We start from the raw sequence: 12,055 nt of genomic DNA on the forward strand, positions 1-12,055 counted from the left end.
AAGAAACCCAGAATCTTCTTTGCAAAGTCCTTGTTGAGAATTCAGTGCAGGATCCCCCACACTGGAAGGCAGCCAGTGAGTGCTCCCACAGCTTTTCCCTTTGTTTTATGGCAGAGCGAGGGATCAAGGATGTGCCCACCTGCAGCAAGGACGTGAGATGGAAAAGAGCTCAGCACTTTGCTCACTCCCTGTCAGCACAAAGCACAAGATTCCTGTTTCACCTGGAACCCACGTGGCAGCAGCAGACAGCTATAGAATTAAATCATTGCTCTTGCCTGAAAAACGTCTGTGCTGCGTACAAATTTAAATATTCATGGCATTTACAACTTACCCATATCAATCACAACACTGCCACTGGAGTGAGACAGGTGTGAAGCCTCTACTGAGAAGTCATTTCCTAAAAAAATTTTAATTTTTGTCTCTTCATTATGTTTTCTTCCACTTATGTACAGCATAGTGAAAAAAACCCCCTAAGTTTAGAGTTGCTCATTCTAATTCCGGTTGTCTGAAGAAACATTAAATAAAATATTAGACAGCTTTAAATAAATTGCACATTTGAATGAATAAATAAATAGCTGAGATATTAGAATTGAAAATCCAGCAGCTGATTGGTAAAACCTCCCAAGAAGTGGGGGTTATGTTCTTGCAGAAAATGCTGGATTTGAAACATGCTTGTTACAGCAGGTGGCTAAAGAGTGTTCTCCCAGCATGGGGAATAACAGCTTTTAGGGACTATTACCATTATTTCATGTGTAAGCAACAAGAAAATTAAAAAGACACAAAAAGCTCTACCCAAGCCAGCAGAATCTGCTGTTCCCATCATTTCTGGGCTCTGTGGGAGGGAGGAGCTCCTGCAATGGGGGCACTGTGAGCAGCAGCGACCCATCCATGGTGTCCCTGCAGTTCCCACAGGCACCATCCCAGCCTGGAACCCTGGGGCCTTCCAGAAGCCCAGGAGTTGTCATATTTCATATTTAGCACACATCAGGTGGTTCTGGGGGCTGGGAGCAGCAGGAATGTCCCTGTGGCTGCCTGGGAATTCACTGCTCACTCCCAGGGGCTCCAGTCCAAGCAGGAGCTTGTTGTCATCACATTGCAAGGGTTCCACATTGCCAGAGTTTCATACCTCCCTGATATCTCTCATAGGCAGCTTCAGCAGCACTGACTCTTGCTCATCCTCACAGCAGCCAACTGAGTCCAGAGCCCCCCAATCCACTCTTTTATCTCACTCTTCTGATTGGCTACAGGTGTGGCCTGTTAACATCAGGCCTGCTCCTAATCTTTAGCAATTGGTTCAGCTGCAACTCTTTGGGGAGATAAGATTACTTCTATACCACCTTCATTCACCCATACTCTAGCCCCCTACACTTAAACTCTAAGTTTCCCACCCTGTGATATCACACACTTCTATCCAAACTCCACACCCACAATCCCAATTCCATCATTCCATTTTGGAAGCTTCTCCACGGCCTCAGGTCACTGCAATGTTCTCCTGGGGATCTGTGCCTGCCAGCACAGAAAGTTTAAAATTCTCAGCATCCAGGGTTCCCACAGAGTTCCAGCCAGAGGAATGAAGAGGAATGGCTGGAGAAAGCATGGAATGGTCTGTGCTGGAGCTCCATCCCCACTGGGAGGGATGAGGACACACTGGTGTGGACCAGGAGATGTTTGGACCCAGCCATCTCTCTCCTGCTTTCATTAAACCCCACACAGAAACAATTAAAACCTTGCCTGGGATTATCCTGTAAGGTCTGTTCATCCCTCTATAGCCAAACACTTATTTACTTTGTTTATTAGCTGTGTTTACTCACCAGCTCTCCCTTCTGAGCAGCCTCAAACCTCAGTTTGTTTTAGTCTTTACACAAGCAACATCTGTCACAAGCTGCTTCCTCAGCCTGCCCCTTTTCTACCCCTCAGCTTGCATTTTCTGCTTTCCAAGGTCATTTTTAGTTGTGTGAAAGGAGAATAAAATGAGTTTCCTTTGCAGAATTCCCCCCCTCCCATAGCTGGACAAAGCAGGCAGCAAAGCAGAAAAGAGATCTTGGAAAAGTATCCCAGCCACAGCCTTCACTCCATGAGGGGTGAACGGGAATGGTCCATGGAAACAAGTGGAAATTTCTGTTGGAATCTTCATTTTATTTTATTATCTTTATATTATATTATCATTATATTATTTATTTTATTATCTTTATATTTGATTTTATTTATTATCTTTATTATATTTATATTATCTTATCTTATCTTTAATTTTATTTTTATTTTATAAAATAAAAATAAAGGTGGTGGGAATTGGTGATTCTGAACTGGCTGAAAGAGGGGAAATTTACATTTCAGAGACACCTTGAACGTTGAAATGTGAATTTCAGAGACTCCTTCCACTACCCCAGGTTGCTCCAAGCCCTGTCCATCCTGGCCTTGTACACTCACAGGGAAGAATTCCCAATATCTCACCTAAATCTCTGCTGTCTCACTTTGAAGCTTTTACTCATCAGTCCTTTCTCATGTCATCAGTACTTGCTATAGATTTTAAAAACTCATAGCAAAATTTAAGCAACTTCTGATTGTATCTCTCCAGAAAGAAAATAAAAAGGACAGATATAAATATTTTTTCCCACCTCCTAAATATTTTTCTAAACAATTCCCAGTCTGTCACCAAAGCCACCTGCCAGATTCCTGATTGAAGAGGGGAAACCTCAGCTTCCAGTCTGTTTATAAAAGGTAATTCCCAGGGGATACTGACTTTTTAAGGATATTTAAGATATTGAAAGTTTCCCTTGCTCAAAGTCAACAGAAAGTTGATTTTTGGGTAAGACCAAGAATAGAAAGATTCAACAGTGGAGGAGATTGGTGTGGATAATTACCTGAGTTCATCAGAGGAGTTCTGTGATAGGAATTGCCCTGATCATTACCAGTTGTGCCAATTCCACAGTGGGGATAGGAACTCAGGATAGAAATTGATGGAGGTTTTGTTGAAGTGTCAATGCACTTCATTTTTATTTATTGATTCCACATTTGTGAGCTCACTTCCTAGTTTATTTTTCTTTTATTTTCACACATTACTCAGATGGTGAATGCAGATGTATGTGCAGAGTTACAGCACTGAATGGACCCAAAAACCTTTAGGCAAAAGTCCATTTATTTCAGATTCAAGAAATAGGATGATCTGACTTTATTAAAAAAAGGAAGATTGAAAACTCTGTGAGGTGAGACACTTTGAAATGAAAACCCGTTAAATTATTTACTGAGGTAAAATAAGTGTTTAATGGAGAAACATTTAAAATTTAATTGAGTGCTGAGATTATCGGGTGAATTATGTGAGGCACCCATATGAGGTGCAGCTTTCTCTTGCAAGTGAAAACACTCAGAAAAACATGTTTTTAAAATTATTTTGAAACAGCAACAACAAAAAAATAATGGAATATTTGTTGTAAAATGTTCTGCTGTGTTACTACTCACATCAACAGAGAAAATTAAACTTAATAATTTGGGGGAAGGGAGGATGAGTGGAGCTGTGCTTAAATTTGAGGACTATAACTGAAAATTCTGTTTGGAATTATAGCTGGATAATTAAATAAGGGATTTAATCTGCTAGGTAATATGAGTTTAAGTGACTAACTGACAAATCTAAACAACATTTGCCATGGAATCCTAGACTGGTTTGGAAGGACCTTAAAGCCCAAATAGTCCCACCCATGGCAGGGACACCTCCCACTGTCCCAGGTGCTCCCAGTGTCCAGCCTGGCCTTGGGCACTGCCAGGGATCCAGGGGCAGCCACAGCTGCTCTGGGAATCCCATCCCAGCCCCTGCCCATCCTTACAGGGAACAATTCCCAATCCCCAAAATCCCATCTTAATCTACCCACTGTCAGCTTAAAGCCATTCCCTGTGTGCTGTCCCTCCATCCCTGTCCCCAGTCCCTCTGCAGCTCTCCTGGAGCCCCTTCAGGCCCTGCCAGGGGCTCTGAGCTCTCCCTGGAGCTGCTCCTGTCCAGGTGAGGACCCCCAGATCTCCCAGCCTTTTGGTGAGACATTTTTCTTTGTTTTTCTCCAGTCATGGATAATTTTCCAGAACAATCTTCTCCAGTGGCTGCAGCCCCTCTTGTCCTTCTGCCCCATGAGAATTTACTCCCTCCAGGTCAAACAGAAATGCTTTAAAACTGGAAATCCTCCACCTCCCACAGATTAATTCCTTTGCAAAACAAGGAGAAATTACAGTAACTTTAAAAAAAAGTAGTCATGGAACGATGAAAAAATTTCAGGGAAGCACCAGCTGATTCAGACATACAGGATCCTTCCAGACTATTTCCAGTTTATTTATAGTGCTTGAGAAAATATTCCTAATATTAGACCTTGCCAGACTATGTGTCAGATTGCCACTCTAATTCCTCCACCAGCAACACACATCCTTTTCCAGCTGATCACATTTCTGTTGGTTAAAAACCCATTAATTTTTTGGTGTTATTTTTAAATTGCAAATTTATTTTAGATTTGCTGTAGAGCTAGCATAGAACAGTCCTAATTTTTTTCTTCACAGCACAGTATTTTATTAACATTTCCATCTAGCTAGAGATTTTTCAAAATTGGGTTAAAAAAACCAAAACAAACAAACCAAAACAGAATTATTAATAAAGAGATTTTTAAAAGAAAAAGTAGGCTCATGGTGAATATCAAGAAGTTCAGAGAGATGATGACCCTTGTCCACAGGAAAACAGGAATATAAACTTGATGAAGATGTCCCTGCTTATTGCAGGGGATGAAGTAGACAACCTTTAAGCTCCCTTCCAACCCGATCCCGCCCAACCCAACTCAACCCAACTCAATCCAACTCAACTCAACCCAACCCAACCCAACCCAACTCAACCCAACCCAACTCAACCCAACCCATTCTGCGATTCCCTGATCCAATATCCACCTCGGGCTTTATGATCTTTCCTTTTAAATTCTTACCCTCTATCAAAACCAGAATATTTTAGAAAATGTTGCTGTTTTAATGCTAAAAGATCCACCCTCGAGCTAATCCAGCCAGGCTGAACTTTTCTGTTAAATTCGATAATTAAGCTCAGTCTCAGCTGAGAACCAGATTTCAGCCCGGAGTGAAAACACACGGCTGAATTAGAAAAACCCCAAAAATAGAAATTCCGCACACAATCACCGCCACAAAGCTTCACTGGGGCCCCTGTAGGATTATAAAAGACATTTAGTAAACAACAAGGTGCCTAATGATGCAGGGAGCTTTTCATCCAGCACTTAGAGACAACTCACTACACATAATTAGAGCATTACCAGAGTCATCCGGCAGCGACGACAGCCGTCCACAAATGTCACCTGCCTCCAGATCCAGCAGCAATTCTGGTTGCTTTATGTGCTAAGCTTTAAAATCAGACAGAGAAGATGACAAAACAAAGCTAATGACAGAGTTCACGTCTTGTTTTGGAGCAGCAGAGAAATTTGGAAGCGGATTTTTTTTGTCCTGCGTAATTTGCTGGATTTTGTAATAAAATCTTATGGTAGAACCAGATTATTTGGGTGTTTGTTGGGAAAAAGTGGTGTTTTCTACCCCTCAGGAAGTAATTCATTGGTGCACTTGGGGATAACTCAATGTGCATTCACAGGAACCTTTTCTTGGCCTGATTCTCTTCAGTATTTCCATTTATGTAAAAATTACAATGCTACAAAACAGAAAAGAACCCAAACAACCAGAACTGAAGATTGCCCCAGGAAAATAATAAAATGGGACACACTCAGAAAGGCAAAATTCAGGTCGGAGTGCCTTTCCATGCAGTGATTCTTCAGGAATTGCTGGAAGGGGGAGGATATTGAATATGAACTGTTACTGTACAAAAGAGAGGTTTAATTTAAGAGATAATTTCAGAAAGGTCACAGCTGAACTGTAGAGGTTAAAAAAAACCCAAAAAACTCTTTAACAAGAATTTTAAAGCTCTGATTTAGGTTAATATAAGAAAAGAATGACTAAAGGAGGCTGTTTGAGGGGCATAAACCACCAGCCAGCTGTTCTTGTCCACTGGAAATTAGGAAAATGAGAAAATGAGACCAACTCAATGGCAGCAGGAGACATCTGAAGAATTCCTAATTGCTCTTGCAGGAGCTGTCTAGACTTCCTCATTCCCAGTGTCTGGAGCATTGCTGCTGGCTGTTGTCACAGCAGGGTGGTTGTTTAGAAGAATGGTTTTGCTGGGAGGCAACACAAGATCTGGGCCTGAACCATCTCTGGAGTCTCTTTCAGCTTTTGTTTGGGAGGAGTTGATTTTTCTGACTCACAGCATCAAACCCCCCACATTTGTTGGTTTAGTGCTGTTTGTGCCAGGCAGGAGCCACCTGGGAGAACAAGAAGAGAAGAAGAAACCTCTTTTGAGGCCCAACATGGTGGTGACACACGGGAGGCCTCGGCCTTGCTGACTGAGGCCTGGATTGGAAATACAAAAGAGAAATCCACACTCTCTGTTTAGACACTGGGAGACAAATGGTTTCACAAGCCTGGATTTCCCATTCTCCTTGTTATTTTCCCCCCTCAGGGCAGTCCTTTCCAGCTTCTAAAGTCTCATGTTCCCATGGGAAACACGATGGAAAACGGGGCATTGTTAGCTTGGGAGATATGGAGCAATTCCTGGAGGGAATTTAATTCCTGAGGTGTAATTTGAAGGTGCTGCTCACAGTCCACTGTAAAAGGCTTTTTAGATGTGCAAGAATTAACTGATTACCGCTATATTAATGAATTCCTGCAAGGAGAACACAAAGGATACACCAAGGAACACAGAAATCACAGAAATCACTCTTCTGATGGCTGCAAGAGCTGAGTTCATCAACAATGTAGAAAACCTTTGACTGAGTCAACACACAGCATTTTTTGAAGTGTTTGCCTCACGCAGTTCAGGAGTCGATTTGCTGTCAGAATATTTGTTCTGGACCTGTCAGGAATCTCCTGTAGGAGTAACAGCTCTGTTTGCAGAAATCTCTGCTAAAAATCACCACCATTTCTGCTAGCTGGTCGTGTTTCCCAAATCTGGAGATATTTTCTACATCTGCCTTCAAAACTGACCAGGTATCCCTAAGGAGATCTTGGGAAAAGAAGTCAATTAATAACCTGATACTTAGCTGGTAATCTCCTAAATTACAGCAGAAATCATCAGTGAACATTACATTTGTTTTCATTTTTGGATGAGCAACCCTCAGAAAGCTTCACAACTCGGTAATGTGTGCAAACAAATTTTAAGAGGAACTGTTTTGTCTTTTATTCTATTAATTCTTTTATCAAAGGCAAATAGGAACCCCTGGGTACATTTTATCAGCAAGCAAAACATTGCAATCTGAAATAATCCCGAGCAGAAATCTGCCAAGAACATTGGGAAAACAGCTTTTCCTGCAGGTATTCATGTGCTGAATCAGAAGTCAAGCCTCAGAAACATACAGGGAGGAAATAAAGATGTTTGTCATGCCTGACATGCCACCACTTTCATTTTTCCAAAAGGAGCTTTCTGAATCTTCCCCTGAAGTGTCTGTTTGAGTTTGACTGAAGGTCAACATGTTCTCCTTGTGAAATGAGAAGTGCCAAATTACCCTGTAGTTAATGAGGGGACAGTTAATGAGATCTGTAGAGAAATATGACTCTGAAATGGTCAATATTGCAGAAGTTGTGTGGCTATCCCTAAAGGATAGGATTTGACCTAAAATCCACTTGGATCCAGCACCATTCACAGCCCATGGGAGCCTGCTTCAGCCAGCCCATCCTCCTGGGACACATCAGCTTTGCTGTGACACAAAATTTGTCCCTTCTTGTCGCTTTTCTGTGTTCAGTGAACAATTGGGATCCACCCCTTAAACGCTCTGTTTCTTCTGCCAGACTTGCTGGCAATTAGAAGAGCAATTAGGATTTCTGTGTAGCTCATAATAAACTCTGGTGGAACACAGAGTTCTCCACTGTGCAGGGAATCTGCAGTTTGGAACATGGATATTCCCAGCCTGTCAGAGACCCAAACTGCAATTTTAAAGTGCAATTATCCTGAGACACTTCCTGAGTTACCAGGGAATACAAACCAGCACAATGCCCTTACCTGTCCCAAATACAGGTGCACTTTCTCAGTTTAAATTTGACTATTTCATATCCTGACTTCATTGATTGGCTGACTTCAAATATCCAATTAATTTTTGTTGATAAGAAACAAAATTGATTTGATTGAGTAGTACTGTCAAAATCTATAGTGATCTTTATGGATGCTGAAAACAGGCAGGTGTCCAAATATCTCCCTGCAATGAGTTTTTTGTTTAGTTATGGAATAACTTAAATTTCAGAATCAGGTATGGATCTTTATCTGCTGCTGGCAGTATGCATTGATTTATGCATCATATCCCAAAATCACAGAATCATTTTGTGTGGAAAAAACCTCTGAGACCATCGACTCCAACCTGTGCCCATCCCCACCTTGTCCCCAGCCCAGAGCTCTGAGTTCCACCTCCAGGTGCCACCTGCAGGGATGGGCACTCCAACCCTCCCTGGGCAGTGCCTGAGCCCCCTTTCCATGGGGAAATTCCTGCTGTGCCCACCCTGAGCCTGCCCTGGTGCAACATTTCCTCTGCTCCTGTCCCTGTTCCTGGGAGCAGAGCCTGATCCCACCCAGCTGTCCCCTCCTGGCAGGAGTTGTGGAACAACAAAATCCCTCCAAACCTGCTTAAAATAGACCCAACAACAGGGAAAAAACCCCCCAAAAACTAAAAAAAAAAAAAAACCAAACCCAAACCCAAGAAACTGAGGTGAAATCCATAAAACAAAGAGATTTTCAGTGCTACTCCCATTTGGTGCCTGCAGCTCCATCGTGGCTCTGGTTGCCCACAGAGCAGGGACCCGGCTGTCCCCTGCAGTCCCAGAGATGTCACCTGTGCTGGAGCCATCCCAAATGTCCTCAGGGATCAGGGAGTTCCAGCATCATCTCCCAAAATCTCATTTCTGGATCTCCCAGGTCATGCCCATGCCTCAGGCAGGGTAAAGCAGCAGCCATGTGATGTCCAGGGGTGCCTTCCAAATTCCCCTAAATCCCTGGAGAAGTCTGGCCCTGGGGAAAAGAGGCTCACTGCAGCTTCTTCCTCCCCTCATGCTCCTCCCCAAGCAGGATTATTGTACAGCTAAGAGAGAAATTTCTCCTCCTGGCTGAGCTTCTATGGGTGTTTTACCCATGTTTTTGGTTCTTTTTGTTTAGGGTGTTTTACCTCTCTCTGGGTGTCAGCACATCCCTGGCCAGGTGTGGGGCTGGATTCCCTCTTTTCTCCCCTGGCTCTCCCCAGTTTTGCAGGGAATCCATTGAAATGAATGGCACTGCTGGGAGAGAGCATGACATAATCTGCACCAGTGCTGGAAAATGTTTTATGTCCTGAATTCCCTCCCAGAGGAACATTTTTGCAGCCAATGAAAGGAATGGATTTAAATGTGCTTGTTGTTGTTGCTGAGCAGTGAATATTCCACTCAGGAATTCCAATGGATGTGGAGAATGGGACATTCTTAGGGTGTGGAAGGGGCACAGACATCACAGTTCCAATTCTGGGATGATTCAAGGTCCAATACCTGCTGTCAGCTCATGACAAACCAGGTCCTCCCTGAGCAAAACCAATATTTTAGTGCTGCCTAATGAGATCTTGGATCACTAGAGAAATGTTTGTTTCCAAGGAAAAGCAGAAGCAATTAATTTGCTCTCACATCCCAGAAAGGTGTTTTGGGAAAAATACCCCACACCACAAAGAGCTTCAAGCAGGAGTTGTGGGCACCTGGGTGGAAACCAGCTCATAGAAAAGTTGGAGTCACTTAAAATTTTATCATTATTTTTTAAAAATAATGTATTTCATTGTTTTAAATCTATTTATGAGGAAAAAAATGTGGTTAGGTTTGCCCTGAGCTGAGTCTGGTGGCAAAAGCCAGGGTGAATTCCTGGTTCAAGGTGCAGGACAGAGGCTGTAAAGAGCCACAGAGCTCTGGAGTGTCCAGAGAAAGACAACAGGAGAGTTCCCAGCCCTGCAGGTGCCCAGGGAACACCTGGAGTGGCCTCAGGGCTCTGGGCTGGTGACAAGGTGGGGACTGGGCACTCAGTGACCCCGCAGGGCTTTTCCAGCCTCCAGGATTCTGTGGATTCTGTGATATCCCAGGCACAGGTTTGGTGGGCGGCAAATCTCCTCAGGCCAAAGCTTGGACAAGGGGTCCTGAAATTCCTCATGGCTTCAGCTTGCTGAGAGACAAAAAAAACCCAATTAAAAACCCCCAATAAATACACAAAGTGAATCACAAGCACAAAAAGTCAGTACCTGAGTCTGGGGCCAAAGGAGATCAGCACCTGTAGGGAAATGATTTACTCAGGCATGAAACACATCTCCTGCTGCTCTCCCAGTGCCCAGGCTGCAGTAAATCCTGTGTCTCCAGCACAGGATCAACTGGGAATCCCCCCTGAGCATGGAGCTGTGCCTCTGAGCCTCACCCTCCATTTACAGCATTTCTCTTCCCAGTGATTGCTCCATCAGCTTTAAAAAGCTGAGCTGCATCTTTCTGGCTGCTGCAGGAAACCTGAAATGAGCATTCCGAGCACAGGGATTGTCTCAAAACTCACCATGGGCACTGAAATATCAATGCTGCCACTGCTGAAGATTTAACAAAGTCAGGAGTAAGCAGTTGATGGAAACATCCCAAAATTTTGGCACCAGGACCCAGAACTGCAGCCTGTGCTGCCCTCAGGACCCAGAGCTGTCAGGGTTTGCTCCAGGAATTCAGCAAAATAAAAACCCATTGATCTGAAAAGGCAAATTCATTTTAATGTATCTCATATATTCAATTAATTTCACAGTTAATTCAAAAATAATCAGCTCCAAACCTGGGGGTGTCTGAGCTGCAGAGGAATCTGAGATGGTCACACAGTCCGTGAAGGAGGAAGGTGATAAAAGTGCCTCATGACCTGGACATATTTGTTTAACAAGATATTTCAGGCAAAAAGCATTAATTGTTTTATTATCATGCACCTCTGTTTGAAAAAGAAATTAAGCATACAGATAATTAATTACTTTCTGATCTGAAAAGATGCTGACCTCAAATATCACTTCCAGTTTAGTTGTGGGTAAAACCCCCCATTATAATTTTTTCTGTGCAAAGCTTCAGTCCCATTGATTAACCAGCTGGTGGCAGTGTTTTCATTAGGAAAAGATGAAAGGCATCCCACTCAAATCCCAAAGAATCCTTTCTTTCTGCTACTAAAGTGGGAGAATCTTCCTTGTTCCTTGGTTTCCTTCATTAAAATTCGAAGGAAATCATACAGAATAAAAGCTCCTCAGTCACTGCTGCAGAATTCTCTGTTTTTTACAGGTTATGGACTATTTTACTGCCCTGTTGCTCCTGCTGCTGGAATCCTGGTGTTAGAGGGCTCCTTGCTTTCCTCTGCAAGTTAATTCAGATTTCAAACAGAGGCGCTGGAATGAAATAAAACCATGACAGGTTTAATCCTGGCTTCTGCCCACTGGGTTTGTGGGGTTTGTGTTTGGGGAGAGAGGCTGGAAATGGCTTCTGGAAAGGAAGGGCATGGCAATGTTCCCTTGCTCTCCCCACACACCCAGCCATGGCTCCTTCCCATCCCTCTCCTGAATCTCAACTTAAGCCAGGCCTGTGTGCAGGAGAGCCCCCTCTCTGCCCATGGTATTCATTAAACAGAGATAACATTCATCAGCCTGGAAATAAATACCCACCTTCCCAAGCCCTCCCCCCTGAGCTGCCAGCAATGCACCTTGCCATGTGCTATTTCTGATTTCCAGCCTGGAACCACAGGCACAAGGATTCTGAGGGATCACTGGAAGCCATTCCATGGGATATTTAGAGTTTTCCAGGCTGGAATCACAGGATTCTGAGGGATCACTGGAACCCATTCCATGGGATATTTAGAGTTTTCCAGGCTGGAATCACAGGATTCTGAGGGATCAGTGGAACCCATTCCATGGGATATTTAAAGTTTTCCAGGCTGGAATCACAGGATTCTGAGGGATCACTGGAATCACCATTCCAGGTCATTATTTCCAACCTG

The sequence above is a fragment of the Melospiza melodia genome, chromosome 9 (assembly GCF_035770615.1).
Source record: "Melospiza melodia melodia isolate bMelMel2 chromosome 9, bMelMel2.pri, whole genome shotgun sequence".
NCBI lineage: Eukaryota > Metazoa > Chordata > Aves > Passeriformes > Passerellidae > Melospiza > Melospiza melodia.